Source organism: Eriocheir sinensis, chromosome 2, assembly GCF_024679095.1.
Source record: "Eriocheir sinensis breed Jianghai 21 chromosome 2, ASM2467909v1, whole genome shotgun sequence".
NCBI classification, from domain to species: Eukaryota; Metazoa; Arthropoda; class Malacostraca; order Decapoda; family Varunidae; genus Eriocheir; species Eriocheir sinensis.
The window spans coordinates 12,294,098-12,311,772 of record NC_066510.1 but is presented as its reverse complement, the minus strand read 5'-3'; the positions used below and the strand labels follow the sequence as shown (position 1 = coordinate 12,311,772).

Sequence of the window (17,675 nt, the reverse complement as noted above, 5' to 3'; positions counted from 1 at the left end):
GAGTAAGCCACTGTTCTTACACTTGCTGTGTTTGCTAACCAGTCACAGCTCATCACCAGAATGGGTTATTGTTGATATTTACTGTTCAGAACATAATAAATGTATATATACATCAGCTTTCTGTTATTCCCCTACTAATCTGTTCATAATCTACATATTCTTAATATTACTACTTCCCTACCACAGCAATCAGTAAGGTTGACCCTGGATTAACTTTATTATGAGGTCACAGCAGCATCCAGTTTCAAATGGGGTCCAGCTAAGGCAGACTGGGGAGGAGGACATGTTAAAAGGACAGCAAGTTAGTCTATCTACTATGAATAAGAAAATGCCGTGTCTGATTTATTACCATCCTGACATAACACCTCCCACAGGACTTGGACTCCTGGTGCCCCAAGACCTGGAGGATGTACCATTGCCAAGAAGGAAACATCCACTTATATGCTCTTTAGATGGCCTCACCTGCCTTTTCTTCAAACAGCATACCCCTCATGCCCTGCTGTCCACCTTAGCAAAGCCTCAGGATACCCCATTAATGATGGTGTTATCTCTGGACAACAGCCCCCTACAAACACATCACCACCAGCATAACCACCTCACCGTGGGCTGCAGCTGGACAGCAAATACCAAAACTCTACCATTTTCCTTTCCCCCATGTGTCTCCATGACAGTGGAGATATTTTGGGGGATCTGCTTGGGGTTCAGAGGAGAGTGGAGGGACCAAAACCACCTGGCAGCCCTTCCATCACTGCACACCTGGAAACAAAAATAAAATCAACACATTGTCACGCAAGGTGGTGCCGCTATAAACATTTGCCTGCGCCATAATGGACTGGGGCTGACCATCAGGCCCCACCAAGAGAGCCTACCAGTGCTATAAGCAAAATGCAAAAAAAGAAAAAAAATATATTCAGAGGCTTTGTAAACTGTTTCCCTTTCTTCTGGAGTATCAGGTGGAAGAATCATATGATGCAGGTGAGAGAAAACAAAAAAAACAAAAACAAGGATCAAGGCATTTCAAGTCAAGGTAAGGAGGTAAAGCTGCAATACTTAACCTAGCTTCCTTGTCAGCACTGCAAACAACATACAGAAAAAAGGAGCTATATTAAAAAAAAGGCTACAGAGGTAGTGGTGCAAAATATAATGAGGTTCAACAGTAATTTTTGGTTGTACTTGGTTGCCGTAACTGCAATACTAGAAGGTTTGGTCTGGCTTTAGTTACTGTTATGCAGGTGTTTTCCATTTTTTTCCACATCCTGCCTTTCCTGTCTTCATAGCTAGTGGTGCTAATAGTTCACACTTAAGCTGCTCATATATACACTTCACTCCATTTTAGCATGCACTATTCTGGGGCACTCCACTGCCACTTCCAATTTTAGCTTTTACCCTAAACCTTTAATGGGTCAGTCCAGTGCATCCACAGGACTCCACTGTAAATGATCCCTAGCATGATTTTCTCAGTCAGACATTCAGGTAGGATAAAGCTTCTTTCCCTGTCTCCCTCCATCCCTTCTGTGGTCTTTCTGCAGGTTTTGTTCCCTTCACACACCCCTTTCACCATTGATAAAAATGCAATGCTTGAGGTTTGTAAAATTTCCTGAGTTTTGCAGTGAAATAAGGGAGAAATACTGCTTAAGCTGCACCAACTGAATCGACAATTGTAAAAAGATCACAAAAGTATGGAGTGAAATTAATGAGGGAAAAAAGTGAACAACATTGCACACCCACAGCCACACCGACTAACTAATAACTTAATTAATGAACAACTGAACAACCAATAGCAGCTCACTACCTCAAGATGTCAGAGGAGCTTTTAAAGAGTGGGAGGATGAATGAAGGAAATTTATACTTAGTGCCTTGAACACTGGTGATATATCAGATTTAGAGATGTCAAAGACTCGCTGATTAGGGCAATAAAGACGGGGAAATCAGCAGCCCGGGGAGGGGATGGAATTACTTATAACATGTTGAACTGCCCTGCCAGCATCAGTGCCAGCTGCACTTGTACAATTTGAGTTTTCAAGAAAGTTCCCTAGGAAATGGAAGAAAGCAGTTATCATTCCTATCCATCTGTCTTTATCTCTAATGCCCTGTTCCTTCATGGGAACTTCCCTCGAGGGTGGCTACAACAGAAGTGTCAAAAGCTTATCATATTCTGGCAATCCCTCTCAGCACACTAGTCCCTTGTCTATCAACTCCCTCTCAAGAGACTTCTCGTTCCCTCTATCGATTCATTTCACTGGTGGTCTCCTGCTCCCTTCATCAGTCCTGCCTTCTTTATACTTTCTTTACAAAGTCATCCTCATTCACTCACATCACATGTCTAAACTGTCCTAGAGAACCATGCTTCACCCATTCAACCACTCCACAATCCACACCTTTTGCTGTTACACCCTTGCTAAATTTCTTGTATGCATTCATTGCTTTCTTTATCCCACTCTGACATACCACATAACCTCTTGAATAGCTCACTTCCACTGTGTGAATTCGTGATTGCTGTGCTATTATATTCTACATCCACATTCTACACTGTCATGCTCTCTGTTCTAGTTTAGTATGGTTTTGCAACTTGATAATCAGCTTTCCTGTTCTCTCAAATATCATAAACTTACTCTTGCCAAGAATTACTTTCAACTTTTTCCTCTTACACACCTTGTCAATTTCATTTACAGTCCTCTGCAGCATCCTTTCACTTTCTGCAAACAACACCACTGCCACCAAAGACAACTGCTCTGTATTTTTCACATTTAGCCTTGGACCTACCTCCCATTTTCAGGCGTTTATTTTTCTCATACAACCATCCATATAAACGTTAAACAACCAAAGTGACATCACACACCTGTGTCTCACACACACACACACACACACACACACCAACACCAAAACTCTCACCCAAGTTCCCATTTATGTGTGCTGCAAGGAAACGGCTTCCTGCACCAAATATTTTGAAAGTATCCCCAAAGCCCTTCTTGTTAACCATGTCATAGGCTTTTCCCAGTTTATTGAAATCAGCAAATGGCTTTCTATCCTTTTCACGGGAATTTTCGACTATAATTTTCTCATATATACCATAAAATCTCATTTTTAATAAAAAAAGTTGTAAATTGTCTATACTTATATATTTTATTTCCCTCATCCTCTCATTTAAAAGCCTTCCATATACCTTTCCTGGCACTCTAAGAAAGTATATTCCCCTAAAACTATTACAACAATTTCTTCTTGTCCTCCTATATTAACACAATGATGGCCCCCGCTGTCAGGCTAGATAAGTATACATGTATATCTACAACATCCACTCCACAATTGCATTTCTGCAGTTATGCCATTAGTGTCAGGGGCTTTTCCTACTTTTTGCTTCTTTATTCCCTTCCCCACTCCACCCCTCGATCTGCTTTTTCTTCCTGTGGATAAGTTAAGTCCTTCATTAATCTTCAATCCTATACTGGTAAATTCTGCTCTCCCTCACACTCTCAGTCATTACAGATTTAAAATGCTGTTGCCATCCCTCGTTTGCCTCATTCCTTTTCAAAAGGACCTTATTGCTTCCCTTTATCCTGCAAGTACGTATTACTTTCTTTCCCCATTATTCATATAACTCCTTTTCAAAAGAGGCTTTTATTTTTCATATATTTTGCTGATATCTTCCTACCAAAATCCTCATTTACTATTTCTACTTTTCTCCTCAACTGCCTCTTTAATTTCGTCTGTCCACCATACATTCCTTTACTTTAGTCTTCCACACCCTATAACCAATTGCTTCCTCCATTACCTTAACCACTGAACTCTTAAATATCTCAAACACCTTACCTACTGCATAGTATTTTACTTTACTTTTCTTCTTCCTAGTTATTCTTCTGCCTTTCTTCTATACAGCAGCAAGTAGAGGAAATAAACATATTAGTAGTGACACGTGGGATTATGAGACTGAGGGCAGGGAACAAACTGGCAAAGTACGTGCATGCCAGCATTACAGATAATAGAACCTTCAGGAAACACATTAAGTGGGGTTATATAGAAGGGCTACTGGAAGGTTCGAATACAAACAAAAAAATTTCATGCCTAGGTAAAGAAAACCTTTGGAGGAGGAGGAGGAGGGTGTCCTTGTTAAAATCCTTTTTTTGGAGAAGAATCATGATATGAATGGTGCTGAATTAAAATCAATGGTTGAAAACAACATACTGATTGCATGACAGTCTAATATATTGTGACAGAGCCATCATGGAGAATGGCAGGTCAGGATGTGGGGTCTTTAGGTACTTGAATGCAAATTCCATGCAACAGATGGAGTATATAGCTTCCAGATAGATGGATAATTTCTCTTCAGCTTTAACAGAATAGTGTGCAATGTCGCATTGGTTAAGGTAAAGCAGTAATAGGGGTGTGAATGAAAATTATTTTAGAAACTGCTGAAGTGCAACAGAATCCCTAACAAGCAGGCACCAAATGTGTTTAGATAATACTAGTCATAAAGTGCGAAGTAAATTCAAAGTGTTTCGAGTGTGTTGTGTTTCCGGTGTTTTTGCGTGTGATTTGGCTGTTTCCGAGTGTTCTACGTGGGTTTCAGAGTGTTTCGAGTGTGTTGTTGTGTTTCCGGTGTTTTTGCGAGTGACTTGGGGGTGTTGAATCGTGCTTATGCTTGAGTTTCTGACTGTTTCTCGTGTATTTCGAGTGTGTTGATGTGATCCCGAGTGTTTTCACGTGTGATTTGGGTGTGTCGGGTGTTCTTGCGCGAGTTTCTCGTGTGTTTCTCGAGTGTTTTCTGCGTTGTGCTTGCCGACACCTCACCCGACCTCTGAATTCCTCTGAGGATTCAATCTGCTCCACCTCACTACACCCTCTTTAAATCCCTAGAGGATTAACCCTTCCTACCCCACTTTCCCTCACCTCACCTAAGCCCCCCCACTCTCGCTCACCTCACCTCATTTCTGCTCCTCCTCACTACAAATCCCCTAGAGGATTAGCCCTTCCTACCCCTCCCTCACCTCCACATATTTCTAAGCCTCCCCCCTCGCTCACCTCACCTCTTTCCTAACCCTCCTTGATCTCACACACCTCACTCACCTCCTCTCTTTCCCCCTCTTCACTCACCTCACATCCCTTCCTACTCCTCCTCTCTCTCACTTTACCTCCTTTCCTAAACCCCCTCTCACTCACCTCACCTCCTTTCCTAATCCCCTTCACTCTGTGTTTTTATCTCTTTCATTTCAGGCAATCATTAATCACTTTCAGCTAAGATGGCGCATAAGAAGTGCAGTACTTGTAACGGTAGCTTCCCGGCTCACTTTTTTACAGGGCGTTATGTTGTCTGTCGACTGTGTCTCACCAGGCAGCATCTCGAGACAAGACTGCAGGAGCAAGAAGAGAAGATGGAAGCAGGTCAAAATAAAATAATAGAGCTTTCTCGCACTGTTGCCTCCTTGCAGGAATTCATCCAGGCTAACGTTGCCGTGGTGCCAAACCCTTCTCCCACCGCCCCCTTGCCCTCAGCGGTACCGTCGACACCAGCGGACAACACCACGCAGCTGGAGGGTGGTAGTGGCACCGCCTATGATGGCTTCACCGTCGTGAAAGGAGGAGCCAAACCAGCCAGACAAGCAATTTATCCTGTTCATTGCTTCAACAGGTTTGCCATTCTGGAGGAGGAGGACGAGCAGGAGAGTACCTTCCTGGTGGGTGACTCCATGATTCGCCAGCAGGTCGTTGAGTTCTGCGGCAGAGTTCCTCGTCGAAGACGGAACTATTGCTATCCTGGTGCTGGGATCGACGATATAACTGCTGCTCTTGAGGAGATCTCCTCCCAGGCTACTAATGATTCACTGTTTGTTATTCACACAGGTACGAATGACGTCACCACGACCCGGTCTGAGGAACTCCTGGACAAGTACCGTAGGCTCATCCAGCAGTATAAGTCTAAATCCCCTAACATTTTGATTTCAGGAGTTCTACCACGGACGTGGGCGGAGAGCGACTTCTTCAGTAAGGCCTTCAGCCTAAACAACCGCCTACAGACTCTTTGCAGAGAGCTGGACGTGGAGTTCTTTAACGCCTGGGACAATTTCTACGGACAAAGTGAGCTCTTCCATAGGAACGGAATACACCTGTCTCCCATCGGGACAGCCAGATTCGGAAGGCTCCTCAACGACGCAGTACGTGACACCCGATCAAAAAACGACCCTCAGCCACGTCCCTCCACCCCGCCCGTGTAAATAGACGCCATGCATCGCAACAAACCCGTAACCGTGATCCCGCAAGTACCACGTACCACCTCTATTACCAAGCCTCTAGATAACTTAAAAATCCTTAGTTTCAATGCGCGTAGCCTAAGAAACAAATTGCTCCAACAGAAAATTTTGACATAATTGCTATAACCGAAACATTTATCGACACCACAAATATTGATTTAAGTTCCGAATACAACATAGATGGCTACAGACTCTTCAACAAAGATCGTGTAAACCGTAGAGGCGTAGGTGTCGCCCTTTTTTGTTAAAAGCTATTTGCAACCCACTGACAAAACACCAAGAGACAGTAACGTTGAACATTTGTGCTTGCGAGTAAACATTGCAAAAGTCAATTTAAATATGTCACCTACAGGCCTCCCGGACAATCACTCGATGACGACCTTGAAATGTACAGCGTTTTAAGGCAGTCACTTAATAACAACGACTCACTGATATTAGTAGACTTTAACCTACCCCATATCGACTGGGCGACACAGTCAGGTACAGAAGGCGAGTCACATTGAATGATCGAATTTTTAGAAGAAAATTATCTAAGCCAAATGGTTTCTGAACCAACTCGACAAAATAACATACTCGACCTTGTTATAACGACCCAAGATAACCTAGTCAGTAATGTCACGGTAGGAGAACACCTCGGTTCTTGCGATCATAAAAAAGTGTGCGTCGACATTAGAGCTCAAACATCAGTGACTGAAAATAAAGTAAAGGTGCCCAATTTCAAAAGAGCTAACGTCGTAGAAATCCGACAAAACTAACAGAAATACATCTATCAGATGACGGCAATGTAGAGGAAGCCTGGCTAAGCTTTAAAAATCACTTACTCACTCAGCAGAACACATTCGTCCCCTTGTGCGAGAAGCGAATTAACACTAATAAAAGCCCACCTTGATTTAATAGGGAAATTAAGCACTCAGTCAAGGAGAGAAAATTGTTTTACAGGCGACGAGTAAAAAGATTGGTATGTCAGGCAAAGCGTAGATATGAAAAAAATATTGCAGCCAACTGTAAAAATAATCCGAAATCTTTCTTCAGTTACAAAAACAACAGAAAGGCGATCAAAAGTGGAATTGGACCTTTAACAAACAGCGACGGTGCACTAGTGACTGACAGCCAACACATTGCAAACCTCTTAAACAATTACTTTTCCTCGGTGTTTAATACAAACAGTCTTCCTCCCGCTACCACCATCACCAGTACTAATGTAAATATCGAGCATGCATTGCCTAATTTTGAAATAACAACCGATGAAGTCCTTAAAGCTCTCCATTCACTTAAAACAAATAAAAGTCCCGGACCCGATAAAGTATATCCTATACTGCTTAAAGAAACAAAGAGCAAAATACCCTCCTCCCTCACAACCGTATTCAATATGTCCTTGCGACAAGGCATCGTCCCTTCGGATTGGAAAAAGGCTAACGTGACACCGATTTTTAAGAAAGGAGACAAAAAGAAAAAAAAAACCAGGTAACTACCGATCCATTAGTCTAATTTCAATTGTAGGTAAGCTACTTGAGAGCATAATTAGAGACAAAATTGTGAGTTACATCGAAAGCCACTCAATAATTGGGGATTCACAACATGGCTTCCGTAACAAAAGATCCTGCCTATCAAACCTATTAACCTTTTATAACGACCTCTTCTCAGTTAATGACGTAACCAAATCATTGGACGTAGCCTATCTTGATTTCCAGAAAGTGTTTGATAAAGTCCTACATCATAAATTACTTTATAAATTAAAGCAAATATGTATTGACGGTCAAGTAAACCAATGGATCGCGAATTGGTTGAGCAACAGACAACAAAGAGTGGTGATTGACGGATTTAACTCAGAGTGGGGGCCGGTCACTAGTGGCGTCCCTCAGGGCTCGGTTCTTGGCCCAGTTCTCTTCATTATTTACATCAACGACGTGGATGTTGGACTCAATAATCGCATTAGTAAATTTGCAGACGACACAAAGATTGGTAACTCGGTTCTTACTGACGAAGACAGGCAAAGCCTCCAAGAGGATTTGCACAAAATTTCAGCTTGGTCGGATAGATGGGAGGTGCCCTTTATCGTAGACAAGTGCCAGGTCCTTCAAGTTGGAACAAGAAATAACAAGTTCGATTACGAAATGCGCGGCGTTAAACTCACAAGCGTTCAATGCGTTAAGGACATGGGGGTCAAAATCGCGTCAAACCTCAAATTCTCACATCAATGCATCGATGCAGCAAATAAAGCGAACAGAATGTTAGGCTTCATTAAAAGAAACTTTTTTTATTCAAGAATAAAGATGTAATACCTTTGCTCTACAATAGTTTAGTCAGACCCCACTTGGAATATGCGGTACATTTTTGGTCTCCCCACCATGCAAAGGACATTGCTAAATTAGAAGGTGTTCAGCATCGGGCAACAAAAATGATCCCTTCCTTGCGCAACAAATCCTACGAAGAAAGGCTTTCCACTCCTAACATGTTCTCTCTTGAGAAACGTCGCCTCCGAGGAAAACTGAACGAATGTTTTAAAATACTTAATGGTTTCACGAATGTAGACAGAACAAAGTTGTTTATGATCGATGACACTTTGCGAACGAGGAACAATGGCATAGAACTCAAATGTAGACAAGTAAATTCGGACTCCACCAAATTTTTCTTCACCAACGTTGTAGTGCGAGAATGGAATAAGCTCCCACCGTCAGTGGTCCAGTGTAACACGATTGGCTCCTTTAAAAACAAGCTCGACCGTCACTTCCTTGAACTTAATATTAATTGGAGTAGAAAAGCAACGTTTTGGAGTCATCTGATTAGTGTAGATTCACTTAGGTTTAAGGACAGACCACCTAGTCTGGACCTTGGGGTCTGTGTGGTCTGATTTTCTATGTAAATCTATGAAAACCTCTTATTAAAAACCTAATTTCTTTTCTGGGTTTTCGTGAGTGCTGCGCTACATTCCACGTCTATACTAAGCGTTATGACAGGAGTTAGGAGGACATGTATTATATTCCACTACCACTTGCTTGTCATACTAACCTCTTGTAAACTAATCACTTGTGTATCAAAGTATTGTTAAATCTATGACTTACTGCTCTGGGTATTGACAAAATAATAATTATGATTGTTACCACCGCCCTTACTGATCAGTGACTCCACGTATGTAGGGGACAGGAGTGCTCCGAGTCAGTTTTCACAGGTCTCATGTGGACTGGAACAGGTGAGTGAGGACCTGCAGGAGTGTTGTGATGTCACCAAAGGATGCAGTCAGTGCCTCACACACACCTGAAAGAAAGTAGGTACCATTTACTGCCACGCCTGGCCGGAGTGTGAGGTGAATGTGCTACTTACTGTGATTGGATCGTGCGGCGCCACCGGCAACAAATCGTAAAAGCGTGAGCAACACCACCTCCTTCATGTCAAGACTTTAAAAATTAGGAAAAATATGTTTCAATGCTTATAGTATAAAAAGATTGAAGAATTGAAATGCATTTTTACAATATAGAACTTTGATGTATTTCCTGTACTTCTGCGTAGCGGTGGAGACCGTGGAGTCAGCCTTTATGTCGTTATTTGTCCAATTGATGGAACACATGTAGGTTATATAAATATACTACGTGTATAAGCGTGTATGTAGTTCTGACAAAATCACTACAAGCGTCACCTACAGATCCCCGGGACAGTCGCACAATGTAGTTTTGTGATAAAACAATTAGAAAAAAATCGTTGATTTTGGATTTTTTAATCCTTCTCCCTTATGCTTATATTTAAAGTCATTTTGTACTTTTTTTATATATGTTTAGTTGTGTATTTTGGGATATTCGTTGCCCTACCTCTGTGTCCCTCCACTCACATTCATATTCTCTTTCTCGGCGTCTCAGGTGCTTCAGGGATGCTGAACAGGCAGCTTGGGGTGTCCGCACGTCTCCCTCTCTACCGGATTCGTCTCATACTACTACTACAACTTTTTATTTTTTATTTCTTATTTTTACGTCGTGGCCTATTGCGCCGGTAGGCTTCTTCCCAGTGGATCCTGATGGTCGGCCCAGCCCGTTCTGGCGCAGGCGAGTGTTTACAGTGGCGTCATCTTGCATTAGCTCATGCTTCAAATATATAAGCAACAAAACCAAAAAAAAGAAGTGATAATTGACTTTTAACTGAGAGGGCGGGTAACTGACTCACTGACAGAAAATCAACACGTTGTATAAACTTATTCCTCAACATATTTTTACCTAAACAACAATTCCCGAGGGGCAAGGATGTGAAACAGAAATGATGAAGTGTCTGTAGGAGGAAGGACGGGAAAAGGGGGAGGAAAGGAAGGGGAAACCACGGAAAAAAAGTGGCGGAGAAGAATGAGACTGATGGGAAAGGATGGAGGATGGGAGGGAGGCGAGGAGGCAGGGGTGAGAAAGCAGGAAGGAGGAGTCAGGGAGGAAGGCGAGGAGGCAGGGGTGAGAAAGCAGGAAAGAGGAGGCGGGGAGGCAGAAGTGAGAAAGAAGAAAGGAGGAGTCGGGGAGGGAGGCGAGGAGGCAGGGGTGAGAAAGAAGGGAGGAGGAGTCAGGAAGGGAGGCGAGGAGGCAGGGGTGAGAAAGAAGGAAGGACGGGTGAGAAAGAAGGGAGGAGGAGGCAGGGAGGGAGACGAGGAGGCCTTCCTTCCTCAACACTATTATAAACATCCTCGATCTATCCTCAACTCAAAATCTCAAATGGAAATTTCTTATCTCATCTCTTACTAAATCAGCTTCCTCGAGGTTGGGCGTTCTGTACCGTCTCCGCCAGTTCTTCTCCCCCGCACAGTTGGTGTCCATTTACAGGGGCCTTGTCCGCCCTCGTATGGAGTATGCATCTCGTGTGTGGGGGGGTCCAATCACACAGCTCTCCTTGACAGAGTGGAGTCAAAAGCTCTTCGTCTCATCAGCTCTCCTCCTCATACTGATAGTCTTCTACCTCTCAAATTCCGCCGCCATGTTGCCTCTCTTTCTATCTTCTATCGATATTTTCGTGCTGACTGCTCTTCTGAACTTGCTAATTGCATGCCTCCCCTCCTCCCGCGGCCCCGCTGCACACGTCTTTCTAGTCATGCTCATCCAAACCCCTTATGCAAGAGTCAACCAGCATCTTCACTCTTTCATCCCTCACGCTGGTAAACTCTAGAACTATTTCCTTCATCTGTATTTCCTCCTGCCTACGACTTGAACTCTTTCAAGAGGAGGGTATCTGGACACCTCTCCTCCCGAAATTGATCTTTCTTTCGGCCACCTCTTTTAATTCTTTTTTGGGAGCAGCGAGTAGCGGGCTTTTTTTATTATTGTTTTCTTTTTTTGTGCCATTGAGCTTCCTCCTTTGTTGTAAAATAAAAAAAAGGGGGGGTGAGAATGAGGGAAGGAGGAGGCAGGGAGGGAGGCGAGGAGGCAGGGGTGAGAAAGAGGGAAGGGGGAGGCAGGGAGGGAGGCGAGGAGGGGGGGGTGAGAAAGAAGGGAGGAGGAGGCAAAGAGGGAGGCGAGGAGGCAGGGGTGAGAAAGAAGGGAGGAGGAGGCAGGGAGGGAGGCGAGGAGGCAGGGGTGAGAAAGAAGGGAGGAGGAGGCATGGAGGGAGGCGAGGAGGCAGGGGTGAGAAAGAAGGGAGGAGGAGGCAGGGAGGGAGGCGAGGAGGCAGGGGTGAGAAAGAAGGGAGGAGGAGGCAGGGAAGGAGGCGAGGAGGTAGGGGTGAGAAAGAAGGGAGGAGGAGGCAAGGAGGGAGGCGAGGAGGCAGGGGTGAGAAAGAAGGGAGGAGGAGGCAGGGAGGGAGGCGAGGAGGCAGGGGTGAGAAAGAAGGGAGGAGGAGGCAGGGAGGGAGGCGAGGAGGCAGGGGTGAGAAAGAAGGGAGGAGGTCGCAGGGAGGCAGGCGAGGAGGGAGGGGTGAGAAAGAAGGAAGGAGGAGGCAGGGAGGGAGGCGAGGAGGCAGGGGTGAGAAAGAAGGGAGGAGGAGGCAGGGAGGGAGGCGAGGAGGTAGGGGTGAGAAAGAAGGAAGGAGGAGGCAGGGAGGGAGGCGAGGAGGCAGGGGTGAGAAAGAAGGAAGGAGGAGGCAGGGAGGGAGGCGAGGAGGCAGGGGTGAGAAAGAAGGGAGGAGGAGGCAGGGAGGGAGGCGAGGAGGCAGGGGTGAGAAAGAAGAGAGGGGGAGGAGGGAGGCGAGGAGGCAGGGGTGAGAAAGAAGACAGGAGAGGGCGGGGAAGGAGGCGAGGAGGCAGGGGTGAGTAAGAAGAGAGGGGGAGGCAGGGAGGGAGGCGAGGAGGCAGGGGTGAGAAAGAAGGGAGGAGGAGGCAGGGAGGGAGGCGAGGAGGCAGGGGTGAAAGAAGGGAGGAGGAGGCAGGGAAGGAGGCGAGGAGGTAGGGGTGAGAAAGAAGGAGGAGGAGGCAAGGAGGGAGGCGAGGAGGCAGGGGTGAGAAAGAAGGGAGGAGGAGGCAGGGAGGGAGGCGAGGAGGCAGGGGTGAGAAAGAAGGAAGGAGTCAGGGAGGGAGGCGAGGAGGGAGGGGTGAGAAAGAAGGAGGAGGAGGCAGGGAGGGAGGCGAGGAGATAGGGGTGAGAAAGAAGGAAGGAGGAGGCAGGGAGGGAGGCGAGGAGGCAGGGGTGAGAAAGAAGGGAGGAGGAGGCAGGGAGGGAGGCGAGGAGGTAGGGGTGAGAAAGAAGTAAGGAGGAGGCAGGGAGGGAGGCGAGGAGGCAGGGGTGAGAAAGCAGGAAGGAGGAGGCAGGGAGGGAGGCGAGGAGGCAGGGGTGAGAAAGAAGGGAGGAGGAGGCAGGGAGGGAGGCGAGGAGGCAGGGGTGAGAAAGAAGGGAGGAGGAGGCAGGGAGGGAGGCGAGGAGGCAGGGGTGAGAGAAAGAAGGAGGAGGCAGGAGGGAGGGAGGAGGCAGGGGTGAGAAAGAAGGAAGGAGGAGGCAGGGAGGGAGGCGAGGAGGCAGGGGTGAGAAAGAAGGAAGGAGGAGGCAGGGAGGGAGGCAGGAGGCAGGGGTGTGAAAGAAGGAAGGAGGAGGCAGGGAGGGAGGCGAGGAGGCAGGGGTGAGAAAGAAGGCAGGAGGAGGCAGGGAGGGAGGCGAGGAGGTAGGGGTGAGAAAGAAGGAAGGAGGAGGGAGGCAGGGGTGAGAAAGAAGGAAGGAGGAGGGAGGAGGCAGGAGGAGGCGAGGAGGCAGGGGTGAGAAAGAAGGAAGGAGGAGGCAGGGAGGGAGGCGAGGAGGCAGGGGTGAGAAAGAAGGAAGGAGGAGGCAGGGGAGGGGAGGCAGGGAGGGAGGCGAGGAGGCAGGGGTGAGAAAGAAGGAAGGAGGAGGCAGGGAGGGAGGCGAGGAGGCAGGGGTGAGAAAGAAGGAAGGAGGAGGCAGGGAGGCAGGGGAGAGAAAGAAGGAAGGAGGAGGCAGGGAAGGAGGCGAGGAGGCAGGGGTGAGAAAGAAGGGAGGAGGAGGCAGGGAGGGAGGCGAGGAGGTAGGGGTGAGAAATAAGGAAGGAGGAGTCAGGGAGGGAGGAGAGGAGGCAGGGGTGAGAAAGAAGGGAGGAGGAGGCAGGAAGGGAGGCGAGGAGGCAGGGGTGAGAAAGAAGGGAGGAGGAGGCAGGGAGGGAGGCGAGGAGGTAGGGGTGAGAAAGAAGGAAGGAGGAGTCAGGGAGGGAAAGAAGAGAAAGAAGACAGGAGAGGGCGGGGAAGGAGGCGAGGAGGCAGGGGTGAGTAAGAAGAGAGGGGGAGGCAGGGAAAAATAAAGACTCTGAGAAGATATAAATCGATGCAGTAAGGAGGGATGGACAGGTGTGATCGAGCGCCGTTTGATAAACCTACCTGTCTGTTTGTGGTGGGAAGGAAATAAATGTTCACGAAAGGGAAAAAAAAAAGCGGAAAGAGTCTGACAAGAAAACAATGAAGAGCGAATGGAATAAACTAAAAAAAAAAATGTATAATATAGAAAAATGAGGAAATACCCGACAGAAAAAAAGGACGAAACAAACGAACAAAAATATTAAAAAAGGAATAAAAAGCAGATTGCGTAAATGGCAGTTGTCTGTCACGAATTTAAGTATTTTTCTGAGTGTTCCACTTCTCTCTCTCTCTCTCTCTCTCTCACTGTCACCATCGCATCAGACAATTACTCCGACGTATTGATCTTATCGGAGGGATTCTCTCTCTCTCTCTCTCTCTCTCTCTCTCTCTCTCTCTCTCTCTCAGGTTAAGAGGAAGAGATTGGACGTAAATGTTGCAAGTGAGGAACAGGCAGCAACAGTGTGTGTGTGTGTGTGTGTGTGTGTGTGTGTGTGTGTGTGTGTGTGCCATTTGATTTGAACGCAATTTACTCATTTCCTATTGCCTTGAAAACATTTATTACTTGGAAACGTATATGTAGGATGATGATAATAGTAGGAATGGTGGTAGAAATAGGAGGAGAATTATTATTATTATTATTATTATTATTATTATTATTATTATTATTATTATTATTATTATGTATTATAGTTTATATTTTCTGTCTCGGTTCTGGCTCCAGGCGCTCAACAAACCCACACATATACTCATACTCAGAGACACGTCAGTCCTCGTCGACAGACCGACTTGGTCGGCTAGATTTCGATCGCCGATAGAGTCGGTCTGTCGGCTCCCTGCTACGGGCCGCCTTTGGCAAAGGCCCGTGCTCCCTCGTGCAGGAGGGAGCAATCTTCCCCCCCCCCCCCCTCATACTCAAATACACACGAACGCACACATACTCAAACACACACACACACACACACACACACACACACACACACACACACACACACACACACACAGCTCGGAGCTCTCATTATAACCGTTTCATTAATGATACTCCCTACACGGCGCTTCTGGCATTATCATAATCTCTCTCTCTCTCTCTCTCTCCTTTTTGGACGTCCAATTTTTCCGCATGACGTTCCATTTATTTTTCTTCACCCATCCATGAAATTTACCATCAATTTCTTTGCACCGCACCACAACACACACACACACACACACACACACACACACACACACACACACACACACACACACACACACACACAGTGGCGTACCCAGAAAATTGAAATGGGGGGGGCCAATATATATATATATATATAGATGTGTATATATATATATATATATATATATATATATATATATATATATATATATATATATATATATGATTTTTCTGCGTCCAGTATTATTGCAAGGGCAGGGATCCCAATCCCATACAGCTTGAGGATTCGGGTAAGATCGCTAGGGTAAATTTATTATTTATTATACATACATGCATTGATACATACATATATTGTACATTTTAGAAGTTTGTTGGTAGCATATAAGTACAACATAAATCTGGGAGATTTAAATAATCTTAAAATTACTAATTTTATGTTACTTGAACGAACATTACTTTCAAAATCTTGTTCTTTTCTGTAATTTGGACTGCAAAAATTTACCCTCGAAACAACACTACTTACCTTAGAACTACATGTTTTGATAAAAAAGTAATATACTGGCAAGGAAAAAAATATTATATTCATATAACATGTATAATCTTCGTTTATACAGGCTGCTGCTGTAATACATATTTTTTCAAGATACATGGAAACTGGGTCAGGTATTTTATGAATATAAAATAAAAATTAGCTAGATGAATTAGATTAGTTACTGTTAACAACAATACATTGAAACTGGTTTACCTCAAATTTATGCGTCTGTTCTTACGTGCAAATTCATCAAGGACTTCATGATCAAGATTTGTCACAATAGACAAAGTAAGGCCAGTCCATTTAAACGACTTTCACTCATTGTGTTCCTAAGGTATGTTGTAAGCAAATTAAGGGCACTAAAGGATCGCTCATTGGTGGAAGTGCTAACAGGTAGGGTTGAAAAAATTTACAATAAGGTGGACAAATTTGGTTATGTGCCCAATTTTTTGGCACATGCCAATGTCTCAACAACTTGCTTTGACCTCTCATGAGATTCACGACGCTTCCAATAACTCTGCCCCCGTAGATATTCATCTTCAACGAGATCTGCATCTCCATCAAGAAATTTTCCATAAAGTTCAACTGCCTCCTTCAGTTCACTAAAATCAGTATCAACTGAAAGAGAGGGAACAAGATTTTCCAACAAAAAACTCCTAATGTGTTTAGATGTAAAACTTTCCATGAGTTGTGCTATAGCAGTGTCCAAAAATGGGAGAAAAATAGCTCTTCGATAGTACTCCTGTGGAGTTGCTGTTGGAGGGTTAGCCTTAATTATGTTTCTGGCGACCACTGATTGTTCAAGGCTTCTGGATGACATCTCCGTACCTTTCCTCAGCTTGGGCAAAAAGTTGGTTGAACTTATTTTCATCACGATAGGACTGAAATGCATCTATGCAGCTCTGTGTAGCTACACTTCCAAGAGCACCCATCAGTTCTTGTTGTGACCCCTGCAGCTTTTCTGGCAAGGGTTTAGTGACACTTAGAACTGAGGTGAGCACTTCCAAACTCATGAGAAAACCTGGGTCACTTATTGCTTTAGATTAGGCTTGGCTGCTGATTCTTCACCTAACGTGTTTTGCAGTAATTATTCTTAATTATTATTTCACTATTTACCTACCTGATTAACTGAATTATCCGGGGCATCAGCCGAGTCAGTGGTGACTTTCTTACACCAGATAGAGTACGTACGTGAAGCGTTTTGTGACCAAGGAGGAAATAGGTAAAGAATGGAAAGGCACAAATCCCAAGCCTGCGTGAATTCAAGAAATGACACACGCTATAGAAAAAAAGTACTACATAAACAGAAAATGAAGTCTATCAATCATAATTTTCAGAAATTTGGAATTTGTGGTCAGAAAATATTATACGGATAACATGAATAGGCTACGGCCACGTGAGCCTACGTCGTCAATGAATGTTTCTCAAAATAGATCACCTGCTCTTATTCAACTCAGCAGCTCCATTGTTCAAGTGCTGAACACACAATAGTTACTCAGCCACTCTACACTGTCCACTGTCAAGCACAAAACGGTCATTAAAGGTGGTAATATAGCGGCAAAGGTCGACCTTACAGGTCCCATACGCGTCTCGCGTCGCCTGCCACTCTCCCCGTCATAATACAGAAGCACATTACATACTCACCACTGTCACCAGACAAGTTCACTTGGTGCCTCTACAGTATAATTATATAGTCCTCCAATCACTTTGACTGCACCTTACACCTAAAATCAAGTAAATATGAGAGGCAAGAAGGAGAGAAGGCACACTTACGACTTTCGTGCTCTCTCTCTCTGCCAGAGCCATCCCACTCTCGTATTCCTCTTCTTCCTGTCTCCCCGCTCCCGCTACAAACATCCCTCCGCCGCTTTCAGTTGACAGCTTGACATCGCACTACACACAGTTTTATGAACCCATCATTTAACACCTTACTTTTTTTCACTCAGAGCACACCTTATATCCTACCATTAACTCAAAACAAAACCAAAGGGGAAATAACTCGGT

General features: G+C 45.0%; 1 long non-coding RNA gene across 1 annotated transcript in view; it reads right to left on the bottom strand.

Annotated features, from left to right (window-relative positions):
- Window positions 1-374: 374 nt before the first annotated feature.
- The window catches only part of LOC126999365 (uncharacterized), a 20,977-nt gene continuing 3,676 nt past the window's right edge, over window positions 375-17,675 (bottom strand). The window contains exons 2-3 of the long non-coding RNA XR_007753311.1: window positions 9,356-9,497; window positions 375-756 (exon numbers count right to left, since the gene is read on the bottom strand). This is a non-coding gene — a long non-coding RNA (uncharacterized LOC126999365). The remainder of the gene's footprint in view (window positions 757-9,355; window positions 9,498-17,675) is intronic.